Below are 25968 nucleotides of genomic sequence, written 5' to 3'. Positions count from 1 at the left end.
CCTGCTATTGGCAAGCTTGCTTCCTCTATTTTAGGTGGTTTGTGAAACCTGTTTAAAGCAAGCTGACTTATGATATGAAACACAATCTCTGGTCTAATTAATTAAATATCCTGTTTTCATTCACACAGCATGTATACTACATGTGTACAAGCATTTCCAGCTCCTGGTTTAGATTTTTACAAAATTTGCTATAAAATAAGTATAGAAAACCTAATTTGGATCTCTTCATGTTATCTGCAAAGGACTTCTCAGAGGAAACTTTTTCTTCATGCCTCAGTAGCTTCTCAGTTCTTATGAATGTTTATCCTCATTCATTTTTAATGTAGAAAATAAGTAAATATGAGTAACTTTACAGAAATGCATCTTGGGTTTTGCTACATATACTCTAATGTGCTACTTCAGAGTATTATATAGATACACCAAAAGGCATCAGAAAAATGTGGCCATTTCAGTCATACATGTATAGAGAATATTTGCTGTAGGTGAAGCTTCTCTACACAGCATAGACATTCTTAACCAGCAAAGCAGGCAAAATGTATGGTGACTGTATTTGGGTTAATACTCCCTCAAAGCTCCTGCAATAATGTTGTAGTGTCAGCCAACGACTGGCTGATGTTGTTATGGTAACCCCAAAGTCCCGTCTTTTAGGGTGGCAGCTCTGAGCATGACATCAGAGCATTCCTGCTTGGAGTACCCTGAAGTGGGTGAGTACTTCATTTTTACACCAGATCAGCTAAACAACCTTGCTACCTGCAATGCAGATCAAAAATATAATGTATAATCTTTGTTAAATGATGTAGATTGAGCAGCTCATTAAAAGGACATCCTGCTTTTCACTAGTAATCACTTGTCCCTTGTCACTAGAAAACAAAACTAAGCATTTGCAAGACAGAGCAAACCATTTATGAGTGTTTGAGCCACTTTCTTTGACTCTCACCCACAACCTTTATTATATTAATAATTAAAAGCTAACCAAAAGCTTTGCTTCTTGCTGACAATCACTCTTAATTAAAGCTAGACTGGTATTTCATAGACAAGTTTTAGAGTATTAAAACAATAGAAGAAGATAAGGCGTAGAAAACAAAAGACTTTTTCAAGACAACCTCTATCTTCAATTGAAAGAAAAGTTACCACAAAGAGAAAAATTATATATAGATAGTTTTAGTGTTTCATGGTACATTACTGTTTTAGTTAATTCATATGTCCTTTCTTCAGATAGTACTATTAAAGGCTGAAGGAAAACAAAACCAGAAACTACCTTAACATACTCTTCCATGTCAAATTCCACAAACTCAGTTTAATATCAAGAAGCAAAAACTGACAATGAAAAACCAATTTCACATGTAGCACTCAAGGAACTATTTTCTGAAGACAAACGAATGGAGAGTTTCTAAAATTTTTCCAAAGACCAAAAATAAGACAGCTTCTAATTATTTTATTTAATACAATACGACTTCTACAAGCCTTCATACTACTTTAAAAGAATACTAATTCCCATTCTAACAATGCAACAAGCAATTAAATCCTTTGCTTCACTGAAAGAAAATGCCAGTAGAATTTGAGAAGAAACAGTAGTGACAGGTGTCATTAGAAAGGTCATTAAACACATTAGTATTAAGAGAAAAATCAATGCTTCTCATTAAAACTGTAATGTAACTGTAAAAAGAAATTACTGTGCCTTTTACTTATTCAGCTGACCAGTCCACAAATTGTTAAAAGCTGTTATTGTGAAATGGTGTAGTTCATAAAGAACTTATTTGAATAAACAGTATGACCTTCAGTGTTATACACAAAATCTATAAATGATTTCATCACGATTTCCTCAATAAAGTCATATCCTCAACTGAACTGAACTGATAAAAGTTTATTAGCACAGCACATGGAGCTATACTCATCTGTACCAGAGAAAGATCCAATATGGATGTCAATAAGATTATTTCACATTGGGTTCTTCATAGAGTAGCTGAGTGTGACCCCTGTTGAAAAAGAGTATTTTTATGAAGGCCAAACACAAACTACTTTCACAATTTTGCTTGATCCAATTACCCTCTCCTGACAGGACTTCATATTCTTTCTACATGGAACATCAATCATAATACAAGCTACAATCATGCTCTCACCCCTAGCATTTACCAAATTGCTTACTTTTCTTCAAAGCAAAAACAAATGCAGACATTAAAACAAATGGGAAGTTTCATTTCATAAACACAAATTTATACAACATATCCTTGAAACCATTATCATTCATTTAGAAATACTTCTTTTTCACAAAAGATTTATCTCAACTCTCTTCCACCTTGGCCACAATCAGCAGTGGTCTAATTGAAAGGAAATAAGAAATAAGATCTCTGTATTCACATAATTTCTATTCTGTTGTATTTCTGGAATTCATAAAAATATCTGCCCCAAATTTAATGGTAGTTTAACTCTACTGACCTCTGTATTAGAGTAGAAAGGAAATTTTGCCTCTTTTGTTCTCCCAGCTTCCACAGTCTCAGTCAAACTGGGAAATGCTTTTTGACAACACTGGCACAAAAGAAATAATTTAGCTTTTCTCTTTCCTGAATAAGCATCTGTATTTAGAGGTAAACACAGCAAAGCAGAATAAAATGCTACACAGAATATTTTTTCAAAATGTCTACTGATTATTAGTATTACCTCAAGAGTCTTTTAATAGACATTTCTTGTTATGCAAATAGCAACAAGTCTGCCAGGAAACACTTTCAATTCTCTATAACATTTGGCAGAAAAAGAGTACAAGTCATAAGTTTAGCTGTACCAAAAATGCCTGGGCATCCAGCTACTAGTATGAAAAAAAGAAGAAAAAATATTTTTTATACAATTATATGTCTAGTGATCAGACAATTTCAGAAATTACCTATTTAATAAATTATGGAATAATAAAACAAAAATCTGTGGTGTAATACAACACACAATGAAGAGCAAAGTTTTGCATTGAGACTTTTTTTTTAAATTGCCATAGTACTCTATGTACTATATACACCATCATCCTGGATAAGAAAAGATGACTCCCTCCCAAATTGTTTCTAAAAAGGCAGCATGATGGTCAGAATCACACTAGTGATTCTAGTGTGGTGTTGAGAGGTTAAAGGAAACTGGGCTGGTTAGTTTTGTCGTGGTGCTAAAACAAAAAGTCATTCTTATTTGAAATAGAATGAGAAATGTATATCAGATTTGGGAGGCATTGAAAGTACAATTATGGGACTCGTTCCCTGAATAAGGATAAATACAATTGTCTCCTACTTTACAACAGTAGCATATCTCTGCTGAAACCAGATATATATGTGTGGTTATTTATATCATATTTATGTGATTTATTCAGTACCTAAAGACCTAATAAAATTTTTCATCTTGACAGGAATAATTTTTATGCAAAAACAGAAACTTTTTTCAAAGATTTTAGCTAGTGTCATGGTAGCTATAAATAGAAAGACTAGAGAGAGACATTTGTTTCTTCACCCCAAGCTCATTCCTGTTGCCAAGTTCTCTCAAGTCACTGAACTTCCTCTCCCCTCTGGAAAGCAGCTTTCTCTAGAGGTCATGTCAAGCATCAGCAATTTTTGCAGATGATACTTAACAGTGAGCTAATTCACCCCAGTGCAGCACAGTGCAGTGCGGAGTTTCCACCAAAGTGCAGAATTAGCTGCTGAGCTCCCCACCTCAGCTGGCTCCACGTTGCATGCCATGGAAGGAGCTGAGAGACAGGGGAGCCCACACTGGTCAAGTCTCACATGGGAGCTGAGCCTTTGAGAAAAAACAACAGCTCCAAACCCACTGCATAATACTAAACTGCTCTCTTTTGTGTGTTCCATACAGAAATCAGGAAGTGCTGTAAAAATTCTTCCTCCCTCTGCACTGCAAAAGGATGTTCTGAAACAATTCAATCAATTTATAAAGCACAGTATTTTCTCTTGTCAAATTCTAAACAAATTTTAAAAAGCCTTTCAGTATGAAAACTATAATTACAGCCAAGTGCTTCATTACCACTGTAGCTTGAGGGACATTATCTGCACAACTCCTATTTCATATCTTTTTATAACAAAACATAGTTACTTAGGTTATCCTTCTAAGTATAATACTAAAAGATCATCCTACATATATTGTGTGTATTATACCATTTTGAACATATACTTCTTTTTTACACAAGATACACCATATTAACTTTTAGAAATGACAGATGAGACTGTAGAGCCACTATTTCATCACATTCTGACAGTACAGTAATTTTACATTTTCATTTTGACCAGTTACTTGCTGGTAAGCCCAATACAAGGCTAAAACTCGACAGCAGTTGAGAGAAATGGAATTTTTAATAATGATGATACCAGTTTATAGAGGTATCCCAATGAGGTGAGAGAAGACAAAATGAGGTAATTGCAAATATAATCTGTTAAGTTAGAAATATTTGTCTGAATAGCAATTTCACCCAGCATGAATAATTCACGTAACATATACTTCTGAATGTTGCTTAGATAAAGATTATCCAGTCATCAATATTTTGTCAAACACACTCTCAGTAATTTTATTTTTATTGTAAAATAAGAGACAAAAAGGATATTCAGCATACTATTCCAGGGTTAGACTCCAAACTCTAAGCTCCAGAAAATAAGGAAAAGTACTCTGTCTTCCAACAGCAGCAGCCAAACTACTGTGCTCTTTCCTGGGCAGAAAGAAGAGCCAGTCAATCTGAGGAACCGCCCAGAAATATTCCTGCATTTCTTACTCTCTGCCAAGGATAATATGCATGTTTGGACACACATTATACAAAACCAACACTCCCTCTGACAGGAAGACATCACCTTGTATATTAGTGCATAGAGTCATTTTAATGAGGCTACTCAAGACAATGCAGATCCAAGTGCCTTTATTAGGCATTTAAATATTGCTTTCAGCAGGTATCATTTAACAGTAAACTCTAACTAGAATAGAAAACTAAAATTATATACAATTTGAAAGATTTAAATGCTGAAATCTTAAATTAACCACATATCCAAATTATTAATTACATTTAGGATCTCTGGTCATTTCAGTTCAAGCAAAGTATATAGATCCACATATCTCGAATTTGCATACTTAGAAGTCCTGGTCTTCTGCTCCATCCTGAAATGTCCTTTGCTCTTTAAAGGGTTGGAAAAACCATAAACTTGCTGGTTTTCAAATGTTATGCTCTGAAAGACTCTGAGATTTACTAAAAATTCACAAAAAGGAACAAAAAAAATCTCCATTTATCTTAGATGAATGTGGATTAAGTATTTGTAATCTTTTATTTGTTTTAAATTTGGTTTATATATCAGTTTTTCAAAAAGCATCTTGTGTTATTATGCCATTATGTCAATTCTAGCAATAACAAACAAGTACAGAAAACATTAAAAATAAAGAAAAAATTATAAAAAGTTTGAATAAACACACAATATCTGTGCCTGACACAAATACGTCAGGGAATATATAATAGTTATGTTGAGATTATAAATTACCCACTTAAAACTACTATATTAGTAGTAAATGGATTTAATGTTAAGCACATTAAAAGTTGTGGCATAAATGCACTATACTATTATTTAATCTCTTATGTAGATGTTAGCCAAACTTTCAGAAAGTCTGAGTAAATTCTGTTAAAGCCATCTACTCCATCATTAATTACAATGTAAATATTTATTTTTTTCAATAAAGAGTAATCAATGCTCAGGGCTGAGGAAAATGTTTCATTCCATAAAAGTTAAATTTGCATTAGCATTGCTTTGAAATAAATTTTGTTTGGCATGTCAAAGTACTATATTGAATCCACCGTGATCTCTTTGCAATGGAATGGCTAAAGAACAAGATTTTCAAGTAGTAAGAAACACCAGTTTGATTTTTACTTTCCATGAGCTGGTCTGGCATAAGAGCAGACTTTGCTTTGGAGGTTGGACTAAAGAGCTCCAGAGGTCCCTTCCACTTGACTCTCCCATGATGATCCTCTCAATAGAAAAGCTTCCTCTGTCAACACTGGTAATGATACACAGCACCAATGTCATCGGAGCCTGCTCAGATGTCTTGGTATGACTGTATCAGATGAGAGCAATTTAGATGTTACAAGAGATGAAAGGAACTGTTCAATCTGTCTCTGAGCGAGTTGCATGGAGTCAAAAATTCTGAAAAGGCAGACAGTCTGCTGGACTGCTAAAGGAAATAAAACTTCATTTGGTCATGAGGCAATATTTGCTTTGCTGTTACCTACAAGAGTAGGTAACAGCAGAGTATTTCAATGAAATCCCAGCAGGATACTAAAAATGGTTTGAATGCCCTACTAGCTTGTTTAAAAATTTTAAAATAACACACTATATTTATTCAGTTAGCAGAAAGCAACTATTTTCTAGGAAGAGAGAAGCATTAATTCCTGAAACCTTAACATCTTAATTTGTAATCTCTGTATTTCTGCTCAGACAGGTGTTCAGTGTTTTCTACAGATCTGGGACTAAGTACACTACAGTTTTATACACAGCTTCAAAAAAAAGCTTTAGCAATCATGAATTAGAGTTAGAATAATAACCACTTCATATTAAGTACTAAACTTTGACTTTAACTTCTTAGAGTGGTATTTTACCTCAAGTAGTGAATATACTTAAACTGTTTCACTCTTTACATGTTATAAACCTGCAATGAGTTTCATTAGAAGTGGTTCTGCTGAGAAAACCTGTCAATTTGAAGGTATTATTTATGCTGAGTTTCACCAATATAGTTGTCACCAATATCAAGATTACTTACTCCAATATCAAAATTATCAAGATACTCTACCAGTGTAATTTAAGAAACACAAATTGGTCAATTAAATTTGCCTAAAATTTCGAGTACCCTTTTATAGATGATTAAATGGACACCATAAAGTCCTAATTTTGAAAAAAGCAAAAAAGCAATGTGGAAAGGACAACAAACTAGAACCATGTAATAATACCTGTAACCTTATGGAAGCCATGGAGTGTAAGCAGGAGAGAAATAAGCTGCAGCACTAAATTCCAGCTTTTGCTCTAATCTTAGGAGTAGATAACATAAGACAACCCTTTCTGTTCTTAGTTCTCCATGTGCATAAAATCATTGTTGTGAGATTTACATAGTACTAAGTTTAAAGGGAAAGTAGGGAAGGCTTTTAAAGCATTTTTCTCATATTAAAACCATTTTGTTCAGACAGATTGCATTTCTATTCTTAACATGGGCAAAACTATAATTTGATAATGTTTTTAAAGTAAGGGGTTTCAGAAAAAAAAGTTATATTGCTGATATTTATTACTAGTATTGTATCAACTCCCTGGAATCCTCTAAACTCAAAAGTATGAAGAATAAAGAAGTTTCAGAAGAAGAATTTCAACAGAATAATAGCCTATATAGTCTATGTTTATCTATGACTGTTGCATCTGCCAGACAAAGTCTGCTTGTTGGCATTCACTGGGGTTAAGTATTTGAATGTAACTCAAATCAAAATGTTAATGATTCATTATAAAATTATTTTGTCTTCTAACAAGGATGCATTTCTCATTATGCAGTAATTTGCAGAATTTATTAACAAACATTTTCCAAAACAAGCACAGAAAGGTTTGCTTTAAAAGGAATTCCAGTTCAGTCCTAAACAGGACTCTTGTGAGAACAAGAAAATCTTGTCTTTCTAAATGACTGCTGGCTTTTAACTGAGACTCTCATAGTCAAGATAAATGCTTAATGGAATTTGAATAATTTGAACAATTATAGGAAATCATATTTTAGTGCAAAGGACAACTTTTAAAATTCAATTTAATTTCTGTTTACATGCCCTGATAATCACACACAGCAAACATGATCAGCACTTACAGCAACCACAGCTATATCTTATTGACAGTAAATCTAGATAGTTTGACAGGGCAAAAACCAGTTTAAGCTTAGCAGTTGAAAGCTTAAATGCCTTTCATAGCCATGCAAAATACAAGTATATGGGAGATTCAAAGTAAAAGATAAAGCAGATCTAATTCATTGTTATGTAAATAGTATAGAGGAAAACAATAAAGAACAAATTGAGAATATGAGACTGTATATGATACTGCTTTCCACACTGCCAATTTACATGTGTTTTATTCTTGGACTTTTTCTGCAAAATGCAAAAACTGGTTACCCTAGCAACTGCCACATGTTACTCAGTTTATTTCTGAGGTACAGAGCAGCCTATAAAAGAATAATGTTGTGCACTGCTATTAGGATCTCTCAGCACCACAGAGATTTCAGGACTTCATGTGCCAGCATGTCCATGTATTTACTGAAAGTTTTAAGAAAGCATATTAAAGCAAGAGTATTGTATATATTTTGTAAACTCATTTTCTTTATGGTTTATGTGCAATTTAAAAACAAAGATTAGGAGCTGTATGCAGAAAAATGTATACTTTGTCCAACCTGATAGTTGTTTTCTGCATTACTTTTTTAGTACAGTTCTAGTAGACATCTATAACAAATAAGTAAAGACTTCAAAACTCCTTTAATGATTTATAGGATATCATCTTCCAAAGCGTAACAGGGACCTGAGCAACCTGGTATAGTGGAAGGTATCTCTGCCTGTGGTGGGAGGGGTTGGAAATATGATGATCAAACCAAATTATTCTATGATTCTATGATAATTCTAAGATAATCATTAGAAGATCTCAAATTCTCATCATCTGTTAAAGGTTAAGATTTAATTCAAAGTAAGAATTAAAGGATTTTGCAGTTGCTCTTTAATTATATGCCCTCTCTCCCCAAAATGCAGAACTCTGTTACATGTCTAGGCCCTGTATAATTTATGAGGAGATGTCTTGCAATGTATTACAAAATAATCAGAATGATAAAAAAGGAGTCAACTGAAGTTAGCCATTAATGAAATATCTTAAGGAAAACTCATTCTTTCACTTTTGAAGCCTGGAAAGGAGCCTCTGTGTCCACTGGAGATTCATAGCCCCTGGTCCTAGACACATCCAAGCAGTTTGCACAGGAACCAAGCCACAAGTCATAATTAATACTTTATAGGTCAACGTTAAGCAGTTTTTCACATCTTCCAGTAATTTTTTTTTCTGGTTCCCACATGAAAATATTTTTTAATAGAATAGAGGAAAACACTTGGTTACATCCTCACTCCTCATTCCAAATACACAACTTTGCCCATTAAAATAGTAAAAATATTTCTAAATTTGTACTTGAAACAGAATAATTAAAAATTAAAAAGCCTTTGGATTTAAATAAGAATTTGTATGTTTGAATATTCTTCCTGCTAGCTATTTTCACAAGCTCTAACCAGTAAATGCTGCTCTGCCTGTTTTACTTATCTCCACTAATTTCTATATCATCACATACCTGAAAAGAATAGAAAAGCTAAGGAACATAGTAGCAGAAGAGAATAAACCCAGATAAACAAGCCCCATACATTTTTCCTATGGTTACCAGGGATGAGGATTTTGGCATGTAGCTAAAATTGCAAATTATAGCTTTAGATTGACGAGTAAAACAAAAGCACATAACCTCCTGAACAGGTTAGAAGTTTTGAACAGATCTGGCAGCATCCTCTTGGACTGGAAGGGTAAACTAACAGAGGCTAATTCTGTATTTAGGTTTTGGGAAACATTCAAACTAAAAGCGCCTCAGACATTACTGCTATGAGCATATGCTTCCCTTTGGATTCTTGTGATGTTGGGTTTAATCAAACTACAGAAACACAATAGCAGAGAACATGCAAACAGACCTTTTTTGCATTCCCTTGGGACATACTAAAGAGTAATCAATTGTAAATTAATTGGGGAAAATTTGTTTTGCATAGCATAGAGAGGCAAAATATTAATTCGGAATCATTTGCTTAATGGAAATTCTAATATGTTATGCATATATTCAACCTTGTTTTTTACAGTGAGATGCAAAACAATTATCAAGGATGTAAATTGGGAAACTGTAATCTACACCTCTATTACAAGTAAAAGTAGAGTCAAAATACTAGACAAAATTTAATTTCTACCAAGAAATAATCAGACTAGTTATCTGAGTGCATCAAATCTTCCATCAACTTATGAACATTTCAAACCATTTCATTACATTTAGGCACACTGGGTACAGATATGCAAAGCCACTCAACATCACAGAGGTTTCATGTTTTACAATCTATCTGTACATAACCATTTGAGCCAGTGCTAGCTCTCCATCTGTTATTTTAGATCTTATATAAACAATACCTGCTCTAAGGACACTTTCAAGAGAAACAAATACTAAGCTATTAATGGTATAAGTCTAAAAATAATTCTCTTTATTTTTAAACAAAATCCTGCATTTTGTTTCTTTTATATTGGTCTAGGTAGAAAAACAGAGAAAATAAGTACATTAAATATATGTGATAAAGGGACAGAAAAAAAAATCTTTAAAAGTCACTCTATGTTTAAAGTCCCAAAGCACACCTTCAAGTGAAAGCACAAGCACACATACTAATAAAAGAAAAATATATTTTAAAAAAATAGGCATTTTGCAGTTTATTTGCCTTAACAAGTAAGTCATCTTATTTCAAGACTCAGCAAATGTGAGATTCAATAAATGCCATTCTTGCTCTGATTAAATGTCAGGGCCACAGGCTTGTTGTTTCAAAATGAGAGAGCAACATTTTTGTGCCTATAATGAACCCTCCTGATTATTTGTCTGGGCAATACTTTTCTTATCAATGTAACATCACAGTGTAGGTTCCTTATTATGATATGCTTTGGTTTAATAGAAATTAATTTTTATTTTTAACACTAGAAACAAACTGATGCAAATTTGACCTGATTATTGACTAGATCTCTGACAGAAGGAAGAGAGGAAAGCGCAGTCAGAAATCTTATTGCATATATGGAAAAGTGTGGCTTGTGTTGATTTTTGCTTTTCATACCATTAATGAGGTTTGAGACCTCCTTTTTGAAGTTCCTATCCTCAAATCCACCCTTTCCACAGCTAGAGGCATTGTAGGTCAATGTGGTTATCTCAGAAAGATAAGGGTTTTGTGACTGTACAAGCCCAAGCCCGAGAGGCACTCTATGTCCATGTGGTTATCTTGGAAAATGAAGCTCATCACCACACAATTCTACAATCTATGCCTAACCAGACACAATTGAGCCCTCAGGAATTAATGGACTTTCCTGAGTAGCATAAAAAGCATCTCTCAGCAGAAAGAAAACACTGTGCACTGGATCATTCTGTTCAAGTTCCTTGCATTTAAGAATTCAATAAGTAGTTTACAAGTAGTTCTAAAAGTATTCCTGGTATATTTAGAGCTTATGTCTATAACACAGAAATATAAACATCTAAAAAATTGCTAAGAATTTCTGAAAACATTCTGAATCATATTTGCTTCCCCCCCCCCCCCCATTTTTCAAATTTGTTTTCAGGAATAAATCTGTGTTCACACAAAAAGCTGTGCAAAATGAATGCTGAGTGTATTACTTGAAATTATTCAGCTGTAAAGCATATTCTGGCTTGGATTCAACAAAGCTCATAAGCAACAGTTTATGAAAACTGAGTAATTTTCTTTGAAAGTACCTCCAACATAAAGTATTACACAAAGGTAACAGTAAACTCAGAATATCAAATAATAAATATGAATTATTGTGTCTTTTTTGGACTGGTTAAATGTAAAAAAATTAAGAGTTGGAAAAAACCATACAGTTAACTACTGTAATCAAGAGCTGGTAAATGAAACCTAGTACACATGACAGCACACTGCAGAAAGTAGGAGACATTGATAACCCAAAGAGACAAGGAGCTTGGCCTAGAATTCGAGACTTTTCAGATTATGAGCGATGAACACTGAGCTCTCGTAACAGGTTGATGCCATAGTGAATGCTGGTTTCATTCATCGCTTTTAGGCCTAAAGGATTGAGAAGTCTAGTTCTTACCACATGGGTCCCCAAACAGCCATTAGGAAGAGAGCCTTAGTCTGATTGGGAAAAAAGCCCTCAAAGGACAAAGGAATTAATGTTTAATTTTTTTTTTTTTTTTATGAGAAGTTCTAGAAATCACTGCATAAAGCAGAATTAGAATAAACTTAACATCAATTTGGTTTTACTTCCAACCCAGTTAACTTCTAAAGATGATGACCAAGAGAATGGAAAATAGGAAAAAAACCCCAACCCTTCTCATCTCCCTCATCTTACTCTCCCATCTGCCTCTCGCAGACAAAACCTATTTGTACCTAATCCTTTATCCCAATCCTTTAGGATAAATCAACAACTAAATGTAATAATTTACAAACATAAAGTGCAACTAAGATGATGAAATTAAAATATATATATATATTAAATCATAGTCATTCTGAATACTTTGAAATTTTTTTTTACCAAATATATTTTGTTTAAACTGTGAACCTGGCTGGCAGGAAGACTATGAATATAATGAGTGGTACATAGCAGCACCCCACAAATAATGATGTGAAAAGCATGGAGCTACTTTAAGTTGATTTCCAGTCAGTAAGTATTCCAAATATTTTGCAGGCACAAAATTAAATGAGACCACAATTAACCTCAGCTGGATTTTGACACATGCCCATACTGCAGAATGCTCTGTCTATATCCTCCTTTCCTGCAGCCAGACATTGAAATTTTATTTTTAACTCTATTGACAACATCTACTCTATGAAGAAATAGATGCAGTTTTGTAGTGTCAATGCCCCCATGAATATTGCCACATCAGACAGAAGTCAGTGAAATCTGATGCTAATAATTTTGAATATTAAAATAAAAAATAAGTATATATAATAAAAACTATTGGAACTGTTGCATTGGAAGTATATTGTCTGATAGACCCAAAGAATTACCTATATTCATCTGGTATCATTTTGTAACCCTGGAAAGCTCTTTCTCTAACATGTGGAATGGAAGCCTAACACTTGTACACATTAAAATATCAATGTAGCATGGCTAGGCTCTGGAACTAAGGATTTTTCTTCCAGTGAAACAAATTCTGTTTCATGCTGCTTAGATATTATTATTTTTAAAAAAGAAAGCAATTAAAACCATGGTGAAAAATTCATTGAGAGTGACTTTCATAATAAAAGTATTACAGACTCAATAGCAGTAAGATAGGAATGAGCCTGTTCCAAAACAATCTGCCTAAACTAATTACCAAACTAATGAAGGCTAATCATTTCAAACCTTAATAACAGCTTGAAAAATATGTTATTTCACAATTAAGCAAATGAACCAGAAAGATTTTTTTTCACTAGAATGTGCTGATTTATCATTCCATTGGATTTCAAGGATCACATTCGTGCATAATCTACTACTTTATTTATAGAATAAAACAAAATAAATCAAAACGAACCTTCCCATTCATAAAAAATAGTTTGTTGTTTCTTTTACATTCTATTACAAATTCAGTGGAGAGAAATGTAGCTGCCTTCCCCTTAACAGTTCTAGAAATTGAGTTTATATATAGGGAAGTATTCGGGGACATTAATAGCAGCATTTCTGCTTCAACAGAATAGAATTCTTACTTCTCTGACAGAGGGGAAGTCTAATAGCAATTCCTGAAAGAATTAAAACCCTGAAAATAGCTTGGAAAACCAGAAAGACCAGAAAGAAAAAAAATGAAGCTTATCAAGACTTCTTCATTTTACCATTTCTTCAGTTATTAGTTTGGTAGCTACCCAGCATTAAAATGAGATTATTCAGCCTAAGAAAAAAATAACTATGAATGTTTATCAATAATGCATAGCTAATAGTTAGCCTTTTGATTCACAAACATTGAGCACTAGCTATAACCAAAACATCCTTGGTACCATCTTATTTATTAGGTTACCATCCTGGACGTTCATGATGAGGAAAAGGATATCTAATCCTTCTGGAGAAACATTCAGATGTTTTGCTAACTGTCAACAAAACAAAAATTTACTTCAAAGCATGAGTTCCCTTGATAAAAAAGGGTTTGGCAATAGATCAAGCTTCTAAGAGCATGTTTAAATTTCTGGACTGGTGCAGATCCATACATGGCAATGTCCAAAGGAATACCAAGCCTTGCCTTATCTTTGTCAACATGTAATTGTAGACTTCCATTTTTATTTCTTTCAAGCTAATTTTAGGGGTTTGTTACTAAGAATCTATGTCTCCACCTGCAGTGGAAATGCCATCATTCATTAAAACAGTGAAAATCGGTTTTCTGTGTCCAGATGACTATAAACTACAAGGACATTAAAAAAGACTGAGACATTCTGACTTTGGAGAGAACACATCTCAATAAATCTTCAGTATTTTATAAGATAAGCTTCTATTAATACCAACAAATGTTAAAAACGCTTTTAAAATTGACCCTTGAAAAATAAGTATTTGTAGAAAAAAGGCAACAAAACAGCAAAATTCTTTGTAACCCATCAATTTACATTCAATTCTAATTTTTAATACTGACCTGAGAATTGTAATGAAACTAAATCCCAATTTTCAGGCCAACCATTTTTATGGCACTTAGGGTATTTTCTTTACTGCTTGAAATGCAAGTCTTAAAAGCCTGCTCCTGAAGGACTGCCAAACAAAGCTATTCCACCTCATAACGACTCGACTTTCTACTCATTACTTCTATAAGTTTCAAATGCTATTTCATCTTCCCTGGATGTTGCTCACATTATTGCTGATGAATACCAAGAGACAGAAAAAATCATTCTTCACCTTCAAGGGAATGTTTTCAGGACTTTTCAAGTTCTCAGCCAATCAGATGTGATGCTTTGCCTATTCATTTAATCACAGAATAATCTCAACCTTTAACCAACTGCAGATTACTGGATTACCAGAGATTCAGAACTGAAATTTCAAAAACATATCAGGATCATTCTCCACAACCAGTAGTGGAAAGTGACCCTGATTGGTCAAGGTTTGAAAATACTGGAATTAGAAAAGTCAGTGTTCCACATTCCATTTTCCAAATCTGGAGTTACTTTCAAAATTTGCATTTCCCACACACAACAGGACAGGATGATAAGGACAGTTTAAAGCATACTTAAACAAAACTAAAGTAAGGACCACTATGGATTTTGATCTTCAAATCCTTTCCATGTTTTAATTTCTTTGTATGAGGAATGGTAAAGCAACTTGAGGTGACATTTCCTAGCTCATTAACAGAGGACACAAAGTCATTTTCAAGGAGACAGACAGGTGGTTTATAACTTCCATCATTATAATATCAAACAAGGTGACAACTATTGCCTGAAGGAAGGATAATTAAACTACAAGACAACTTAATCTATATTTAGTTCACATGTACAAGCACTGGCAGAACAAAGCCACACACCAAAGCTGAATTATCCTCATTTACCTGTTTATATTATGATTAACCATATTAACCCTCAATTCCCTTTTATTGCTTGTGCACTGCATCAGCTAATTCCATCAAGTGAATAATTTTCAAAGTATCTGCACTACCTGTTATGCACTGCTGCAACACAGAAGACATATTAATATTTTTAGAGAAACACCTTTGATCTAAATCTCTTTTATTAGATGGTCAATCAAATGCTATAGGGATGCTGTCTGCCTGGTTTTAACATACTAGCTAAGGAAGAACAAGTTAAGTCAATACACCCTTCCAAATACCTGTGTCCACTACTTTAAACTCTTCCAGGGTATATGGTAATTTTTCTTCTCAACTATAGCAACATATATAATTTCAAATAGTGCAGATTGCATGGAGGATTAAAAAAAAAAACTAAGTCATCACCTTCAGCATGCATCTAGAGATTTCCTGTGTATTTTCTATGCTTCTAAACAATTTACCAAGGACACTAAGTACTCTTCCATTATGTTTGCCCAAGATGTTTTCTCTATATATACTCTTAATTATTTTCCATACATGGCAGCATGTATTTTCAATTAGTTCCAGTTAGTTTCCATACATATTCCTAGTTAACTGGGGAGAACCATTTATTAATTCAACAAAGACCACCAGCAATTAATCTTCATATAGCCCCTCATAGTTCACATATTTTTCTAGAATTATAATGTACATACAGGGAGAAAAATTACTCCACATTAATTCAATAAATTATAACTACTCCTTATCTAGCTGTAAATAATTTATCACTGTACTAAATATTTGTATAAAGAACTAACTCTTTCTTCTCTGTTGTCAACAAATCTAAAACTGTTTTACGGAGGAAGCAACCTTCATTCTCTTTCAGAAAATTTATTATCATTTTCCTCATACCAACTGATTCTGCACTAATTCAAATTTATTGTATTGAACCTCAATGATCACCATGCACAGCATTTCATGAGGGTTCTTACCTGTACCAAAAATAAGCTAACATGATTTTTGGCATCCACTGGGTTCATAATTTTTGTTTCACAGGCATTCTGGTGCCAGTAGTCCCCCTATGAGTAAGGAAGTACACCATGTCTTTCTCCTTACTTCTGATAATCACTCTGATGACTTCCAGCTATGAATCAGAAATTACTACTAGACCCTGAAAGCATAACTTGTCATTTTACATTGCTGAAATATCACATTATTGCAAGATCCATCTTTACTCATTCAAGTTGTTTTACTGCTGAAAAAGACAACCATGCCATTATGTGAAAGCATGAAGACTGAAGTCAGGCTTAAAAAAATGCTTTAGAATAAAGATGCAGGTTGATTTGTCATAACATCATTACAAAATTATGCCCAATCTATCTGTGGAAGGAAAAATTGGAAGGACAATTTGAAATGGTTTATCTATCCCACTTTAATATGTGTGATGAAAAAAGCTGTTCCATAGTCACCACTAATAGTATCTTTTCAGTATCTTAATGCAAACTTGCCTTTTCTTCAGCCTGAAGAGCAATTTTTCCATAGCAAGAGGCATTTCATTGCACAAATATATCTGTGCATCTCCATCATTCTGATCATAATGCGTGAGGCAGTGTTCCTACATGTCTCTGTATAGGCAACTATAGCAGACATGTCTTGGAATCCTAAGTAGGAATCACAAAAAATGCAAGAGAAATAATGCATGTCAAGGAAAATCAAATGCAAAATTTTTTATTACAGTGATTGCAATCTTGTTGATTGGTTTGAATTTTTAAACAATAAATACTGGTCAAAATTCTTTGGAAGATCAGAATGTCAGATTTTGTGCTGATGTCAGATTTGGCATCCAAAATTCAGAAAAGGGATGCAAAGATGATAGATTTTGGAAAGCTAAGAAAGAAATACAAAATCAAGATGTGGCTATATCATGTAAGTTTCATAAGTGAAGTAATCCTGTTCAATGCTAATGAGCCAAATCATCTAACATTAAGAAATTGAGTCAATCTTTCACTTCAGAAAAAATTTTAAAAGAATATTTTAAAATAACAGTAAAACACTAAAAGAGTTAGTTATACATTGAGAAATAATGGAGTGAGATCAGGGGGTATTGTAGCTACACATGCTGGAAATGTTTAACTAAACTTTCAATTTTGAAAGGAAATCAAAAATACTTGAAAGAGGAGTCAGTTAATGTTCCAGCAACTGTAAGATTATTTTGCTGTAGTGAACACACTGTAGAGGAATATGATACTTAACTATAAGTATTGATGTTTATCTATATTGTATCTATCATCTTTCTCCTGGTCTTATTTAAAAAAAATAAAAAAAAAATCTTGAGAAGATTATATCATCATTCTAATGCATGTATTTCTGGGGAAATAAAAAGTGGACCATGGTAAACATATAATGTGGAATAGACCAATCAAATGGGTTGAAAAGGCAAAAAAACCCCCCATAATTTTAGGTGTAAACATAACATTAGTTTTGAGAATCACATGAAAAAAAACCTTAAGATGTAATATTATTAATTACATGCTCAGTTGAGCAAAAACTGTAATTAAAATGAAATTAAAACCCATTATTACAGTTGATAATCAATACAATGCACAGTGGATATTTTTTATTATTATTATTATAAGAACATTTACGTGGATGTCACTATGTCCCAAACAAACCATAAATATACCACTAAACTAAAAGGTGACTTCACTAAATATTTAGAGGCTGCCATTAAAGACCAACAATTTAAAGTAATTTAGGCCGTCCAAGCCTAAATTTTTGTTATTGACAAATTATAAAATACAAATCATAACTCCTGAAGTTATCATGTTTATTATTATGCTAATTTATTACAATGACCTTTTTTCCCACGATAAAAAGAGGCAAAAAAAAGGGGGAAAAAAAGGACAAATCAATTCCCAATGAAAATATCATGTGCTAAGTATAGCCACTACCTGTTTCTGTTTTTATTACAGATATCTGAACACACCTATTTCTATGGTTTAGGCATATTTAATATTTACATTTTAAAAGCTTCAGAGGAAAAACATATGCAGATTTTGCCAGTAGCTTTTCTGGATTTTGGCTAGGCTTTTTTAGTAGTCAAATGTACTACAGACTTGCAGAATCTGTATGGTTGCTTTCTAGAAAATCAAGCCAAAACTGGTCTGAAATCTTTAGTTCTGGCCATCTGCTAGAAGCATCTGGTAGCTGGGTACATGCACCCACATCCAGAACGTGACTGGTCTCTTGCCAACTATGTGCCTAGGTATCTGCCAGTATGTGCTTCTCCACTGCTAACATGACAACTGTCAAAAAGAAGTTGAACATGTAAGAATAAATCTAAATTAAACTAACATAATACTTTCCTAAGTAACAGCCATCATTTTTGTACATAATTGCTTGATAATGAAAATGATAAATAAGTCACACAGTGAAATCTGTCTAAGGTTAAGGACTACAGCAAGGATACCAAGGACATAAGTATTTTGAAGAGTTATTGGTAACATTTTAGTCTGTTTTCTCTGACAACTAGAAAATATATATGTAATACTAGCACTGTGTTACATCTCTATATAACAACCTCAGAATTATACATGCAATATCTGATTCAGGAAGAAGAAATAAAATTAAAAATCAATTCAGGTTCTTTTTAAAGCTTGTTTTTCTTCATCCAAGTACATATAATTATACGTAGTTTAATGGAAAAACATTGAATATATTGCAAGAAGATTTGGAAAGCTACATTACAAATTAGAACATAAATGACAAGTTAAAATACAAATGGTAAATAAATGTGTGTTTTCCATTGAAATTCATTCTCTTGTCATAAAAATATAATTTTATAAAATCTCTGCTCACTAAAAAAAAATATTTTGTACATTTTATATTATGAGAAGTAAAAAAATAGGTGGTAACTGCAATTACTGAAATGATTAATTCCTTTGTGAGATCAAAGTAACTTTTCATCACCTTTTGCTGTGACATTTGTGAAAAGGAGAGATGTATTCAATGGCTAGGTAGTGTATGATTACAAGTTAAAAGCACATGAGAGACAGAACAATAGAAGGAAAATCTAAAATTATAGACTATAAAAGTAATGCAGGATCATGACTACAGCTAGAGGAGAATAAACCCAAGGATATTCAGAAATTGCCACAGTGACTTTTTTCTCTTACCCATCTGTATTATCAGTTGTTCCTTTTCTTGCCTTTAATTTTTAAGCTCCATGGAGTAAAGATCAGGATTTTGTTTAGCAGCAAGTGGACACATAAGGTGATGGTCCTGATCCACTCCTTTAGCTCCAATGCACAATGATTCTGCTTACACCATATTAATAATGTCAATAAAAATACTATTTCTATCAAGCTTTTTGATTTTGATTGACAAACATCTTACTGCACATACAGGTACTCCCAAAGTTGTCTGCCATCCCATGGTCAGTGATGGTACTCCCGTTTAAAACAGGCTAGTAAACATACTAATATTTTTCTATCCTGCATTTCTTAAAGATGTTTTACTAAACATTCATTTATATCCATTGAAAAGTTAATCTAGAATAGCATATACAATGAATTAATATATATATATATATATCCCTTTGGATTCCATTTAACCTTTTGCTTTCATCACATCTACTTTGAATACTGTATTTTCTAAGCTGTAAGTTTTAATATATGTGGAGTCCTCTGGATCTTCAATCTATTGCAATGTTTTTCAAAATACTGGAATGTAATTTTTGATTGATACAGGAATGAAACTTTAGTAAGATCTTAATGAATTATAGGTGGTGATAATTCCTCTTATATCTGCTGAACTCCATTAAGATACTGTAAACAAGAACAGAAGAATAGTAAGCCAGACTCAATTAGTGATAGATAAAGGTTGAATCTCATGTTAATGTAGCTGATGATAATGTTTTTCTGACTATATCTGTATCTGTAGATTAAAGAAAACTCAAATCACTAAATGCCCATTGATATAAAAAAAATATTCTTGGTTTATAAAACCTTGTCATTCTTGTAGTGGTCTAAGGTATGAGAACATGTCCTGTTTTACAGGCACAATAAACATTCCAAGATTGTGGCTTTCCCTCAAGCAAATTTATTCCACTTAAGGAGAAAAATTAAAAGGAGTTGTAACAATTTCACAAAATAAATAAAAGCATATGCTGAAACAGTTATTCAGAAGCTCCAGTTGCTTCTAGGGTTGAATATCAGCTTTGCCATTTCTTTTACATGTTGTGTGTAATGTTATTCAGGGCCAGTCTGAAGTTCTAAAAATCAAACATTAGAAAAAAAGTAAAGTGGATTTCCAAATTAGTCAAGGTAAGAGCCCTACCCAAATTTTTCACAAATGTACAGATATTTCAGGTACTCACTTTAGAGTTTTTTTCAAACTAAGACATTTGACACTCTCAGCTGCCCAAGTTGAACACCTCAGAAACACAAAACTTCTAGAAAATTCTCATTTGTCTTTCAATGCGTGGCTATATCTTAGCTATATGTAGAAATATAAAATATTAAGAGCATATTAAAGTGAGCATATTCTTTTCTGTAAAGAGAAACAGAATGAAACACTTTGCTCCAGAGAATGGAATGAAAGAAAGACAAGAAAGACTACATTGGCTAGCAGAAATGCTTTCAATTTTTACAGTGCCTATATAATTTTCAGGAATCCTGTCAGATCAGCTAGTATAGCTTACTTCTATAAATATTATTTCAAGACCAATTCTGTAATGAAAATCTATTATATCTATTATACTAACTTTTTGTGCTTTAATGAAATATGTCAAATATATAAGATGTTGCATCTTTTTATTAATTGTAGTGTAATAAAAAATGCCCCAAGGAAGCTTTTTTGTTTGTTTTGACTATGAAACAAGCAATGAAAAATGCCTCATAAAATTATTAGATATTGCATGTTCAAACTTCAGTCTGTATATTTCCATAACCAACACTTAGAAAACCCAAAAAATCCCTGTGTGCTGTAACTAAAAGCAAGTAAGTTATGGAATGTCTCATGCCCACTTTTTGGTTAGTGACACTTCCATATTTCTGTCCATAGAGCTGCTCAAAGTGGTTATAATGACAAGAACTGAGAAGTGCTCTCTCAGTTGATATGTTTGAAAGGTAGCTTTGTATGAACAGCTGTGTTTTCTAAATGCTTGCCACCTCTAAATTGGTCCTTGTGAAGTGCACTGTTTGCCTTATTGCCAGCAGGGCACATTGCACTGTAACTGCTGCATTTTTAGTTTTTATCACTGTCTCTCTAACTGCTGAAGTGGAAAAGAATGATTGCCAAAATCTGACGTGTTTCTTTTCCTTTCTGCCCACTCTGACTTGGTTCTTAGCTGTCTGTTGCTCCAGTGATGACAAATGTTGCTCAGTTTATTCATTCACTGAATGTCTTTTCCAGCTCAAATAATGGTGATACCCTCTTGTAAATCAAGTCTCCAGCTGTCAATAGCAGTAAATCAAAGAAACCTAATTAAGACATAACAATCATTGTTTACACAAGAAATAATTAGGCTGCAAAAAGTCGCACACATAAGGGTACATTTTTTTAAAAGCAAGAGATAATACCTTAAAAGGAAGAGACACACCACATTTAGTAAGACACCAAGTATAGGTGGCAACAGGGATGGACCTCCAGAAAAAAACAGATGATCTGTTCACAAAGATTTAAGCAGTTTTAGTACATAAATTCTCGTGCACAAAACAATAACAAAAATCCTGAAGCACTAATAAGGAATACTAATTTATTAGATAGAAAATATTTAGCTTTTTTATTCACAGACATTAGGAAGCAAACCATACTATTTCATCTGGATGAGGAAATACAAGTGCAATCAGAGTACCCACAAATATTTATAAGTGCAGCTGGGTAAAGAATTACATCAAAGACTCCAAAACTATGATGCACAGTTCTTTCTGCTGCTCGTGTGGAAACATCTATCCTGCACCTCAGCTTACTGGTGGTAATCTGCTGTGGAACCTTACCTGTATAAGCTTCTCTACTCTGAGAAAGTTCTAAGAATAGTAGAAGTTCTAAGAATTGCTTAGAACATCACATCTATAATTTTGAAATGTCACCAAAATCCACTAACAAAGAGTTAATGCTGGCACAGTTGCATTATTTGAAAAAACTTATTTTTTAAAACAAGAAAGAAAATTATTTCTTGGCACTGAAACTGTTATATATGTTAACCTCAGTTATTTTAAATACTACTAAAGAAACAGAACAAATAACTTTCAGGTTCTCTGTGTCCTTATATTAGTACCTTTAAAACTCAACATTCAAAATACAAAACTTTCACATAAAACTCTAGATGGTACAAAGCATTCAGCTTTAAAGCACTAGAACACATAAAAAAACCTCTGAAGATCACTGCTAATAAGAGCATTTACATTCAATTTTATTCTACTAGTACATTAATAAAGAAAAGGAATCAATACATTCCAGAAGTTGAAAGTAACATGAAGTTAAATGTTTTTACCCCAATACAAACACTTATGTCTGTGATACCACATTCTTCAAGGAAACTGAACTTCTGATACAGTTTATGCTGCTGAGTGCAATTTACATGAGGTTTATTTTGTTACAGTGAATGACATCTCACTTTTCACTTCAAAATTATTTGAAGATATCTCAAGGTTGTAAATTAGTTACATACACACAGACACACTCACATAATCAATGCAACTGCATTAAGCAGTTATACTGCTTAACTTGATTCTGGGCTTTGATCACTTCAAGTAGGACTGGAAAACTTACATCAGCAAACCATTTTTTTCTTATATTCTTAGTTAAGAATACAAAGGACCAAATTCAAATTTTGCCACTCATAGCATTATATGTAATTTTTGTTGTTGTAATGTATGTCTTTTTTATGTATTCTGTCATGTGAAGAGTACTACTGTCATAGGATTTCGTTTTAGGTTGTCCTGCCAGAAGTAGGTGATCCTTATGGGTCCCATCCAACTTGACATACTCTATTCTATGATTGCATGATCTCATAAGCCACCATGGATGTCCATTCTACTCCAGAAACATTTTATTCTACACCTTTAATGACAGTTAAAAACAAATATTTTTTTTATATAAAGAAATACATAGATATGCCACTATTTAAACAAAAAATCTTTCTCAATTGAAACAGTGTATTTTGAAACTATGGCTGCAGGCTGGAAGTGTCAAAACTATTCTACAATCTGTTATTCAAGCCACTCAACCTCAGTGAATATTTTACACAAGACAGAAGCACTTTAACCAAAGAAATAAGAAAGATTTATGCTAGAACACCATATGAGCTTGAGCTGGTGACTTATTAGCTAAAGCACTCACCAGAAAGAGAAAGGACATCAGATTAAATCATAATGAAGCAGAATTTCAACCTGGATCCCGCTCTTTTTTTTCTGCTGGTTTTGCAGAAAGCCTATCTGATATGTATGACACTGGTGCCCTTACTTTTGGTTTGAGAATCCCATTGAAACTAGAATATAAAATCAGGTGTATAAATGTAAATACAGGAGTATGTTGGCTCAAAAGTACAGGAAAATGTAGTTTATGTACTTTAAATGGTACAGATTCACAGGTGCCTGGGACACACATGAAAACTCCATCTTGGTCCATATTTTACTTTTCACAGTGGCCAATATCAAATTTCCAGGGAAGGACAGAAAATCAGGTCAGATGCATTGTTATGCTTCCCAGAATGCTCTCACAAGTACCTCTACTGAGCAGAAGTCCCAGAGCATCATAGTGGGATCAAAAAACTGAGATAAGACATCTGCAGTAATAGTCTGTTGAATCTCAATTAATTTGAAATTCAGGTAAGATTTTCGATAATCTTTCAATTATTTGAAACATATATTTTGTATTTGTCATGCTAAAAAGATATTTTAATATACAATCCAATTGAAAATACAATAGTCAGCACAAAATGTGGTTCATGAGTATGTATCAAGAACAAAAAGTTCTCTGCCACATGGCCATCCTCTTTTCCCCTTACACAGTAAATTACATCTCTATATTTGGCATAGAAGGATTTCTACTAAGATCTTTAGTAAATGTGAAGTACTCCACTTAGGGGTATCACCTTACCTCCTGGTGGCAAAATTAAGAGCAAGTTGCAGTCATTAACTTTTCAACACAAACCTTTATTTTTCTGCAAGCCTCAAGTTCATCTCATTTCCCAGAACAAAGGAACAGATTATATTTTTACTATTTCAGTCAGTATGTCTTAGTATTTTAGCATAAACTGGGCCATGTGCATAAAAACATACTATTGATCCTCAAAACAACAGAATGTTTTCTGTATGTTTATCTCACACGTTGTCGGTTCACACTATTAATAAACTTGTATGTTAAAATATTAAATGTTCTTAAATGCACATAACACAAAGAAGATTCTCAAAGGCTTGCCAAATCTACTTCAAATTGGCCTGATGTTCATATTACTTTACACAGTCCAACACCTTTCTTCTGCACCCATTCATGGAATGAATGGGTGAACACTATGTCAAATCCTCCTGGGCTTGGAAAGGACACATAAATCCAAATTCTTGACACTTAACTTTTGCAATTCTATCTATACAAGCAAAGTTATTTATAATGATAATTAAGCATTGATCTTAAGGTTTGTAAACAATGTCAATGTGAATTTTAGCACTACAGGCAGGGGGGGGAAGGGCATAAATGTGTATTGCACAACGGTCTTCAGAAACAGTCTGGATGAAGTGTAAAGTCTATATTCTGAAGTAAATTAAGCAGTGAATGTATACTACTTGATATAGGAAAATACAGAAGCTTTTGTATTACATGCATTGGAACAAAATGTAAACTCAAAGTTAGATTTGTTTTACTCCACAAAAAAAAAGTACATACCAAAAAACTGGGAAGAGCATTTGATGCCACAAGTGGCATTGATGCCACAAGGTTTCAGTTTTTACTATAATTTGGGACCTGAAGGCAGTCTACAGGTTTCAAATTCTTGCAGAGCTACAGAGCAAAGAAGTAATCACTAGTGTAATTTTTTTTTTTCCTTATCACTCTGAAGACACTTTTTCCCTAATATTCCTTGTAATTGAGGTTATTGAAGTCAGAATAAGCAAGAAAGTCAGTGATTAGCTTGAATTTGCCAAGATCAGAAGCTATTTATTATAAGGTACATATTTCCTTTTAAATAACACTTAAAATAAAAAAGTTTTCTTTCAAGAGAGCAGCTACAAAAAAGTATTAAAAATCATAAAAACAGTGGATTTTCAGTTTCATATATTTCTGTATAAATATCTCACAGTCTTGCCTAAGAATGTCATTAGGAATGTGTACTAATCCAACTATTCCATTTCCCTTTCATTTTAGATAAATTACATTCTTTATAGTTACAAACTTCATGTAAAAAAGTTAAATATTCATGCTCTGTAGGATTTTTATCAGTATTTACATTTTCAAAGCCAACAGAAATTAGTCTATTTCTAGAGATAACTGAAAGAGAAAAGAAAATATTTTAAAGGAGGATAAAATATGTAGAAAAATCTCACTGATTTATTTTACCTTATACTCTGTGGATCTTCATCTTTCTGTAGAACAACGCTCCACTGGATGTATGACAAGCTAAAAGTCTAAAGACATATTACTATATTAACTTAATTTATGCTATCTGGATACCACTATAATACTCCAGACACCACAGTC

General features: G+C 33.1%; 2 protein-coding genes across 5 annotated transcripts in view; one reads left to right on the top strand and one right to left on the bottom strand.

Annotated features, from left to right (window-relative positions):
• Positions 1-25968, bottom strand: part of IMMP2L (inner mitochondrial membrane peptidase subunit 2) — a 405909-nt gene that overhangs the window by 211149 nt on the left and 168792 nt on the right. The window lies entirely within an intron of this gene.
• LRRN3 (leucine rich repeat neuronal 3) overlaps positions 1-25968 on the top strand; it is a 46755-nt gene that overhangs the window by 2205 nt on the left and 18582 nt on the right. The window contains exon 2 of one of the 2 annotated variants that reach the window (XM_085568331.1): positions 23921-24104. The exons of the other annotated variant lie outside the window; for it this stretch is intronic. The gene's annotated coding sequence lies outside the window, so the exon portion shown is untranslated. The remainder of the gene's footprint in view (positions 1-23920; positions 24105-25968) is intronic. 2 annotated transcript variants of the gene reach the window in all.

The sequence above is a fragment of the Lonchura striata genome, chromosome 1A (assembly GCF_050655825.1).
Source record: "Lonchura striata isolate lonStrDom1 chromosome 1A, ASM5065582v1, whole genome shotgun sequence".
Classification (NCBI taxonomy): Eukaryota; Metazoa; Chordata; class Aves; order Passeriformes; family Estrildidae; genus Lonchura; species Lonchura striata.
This window is presented reverse-complemented; position numbering and strand designations above follow the sequence as displayed.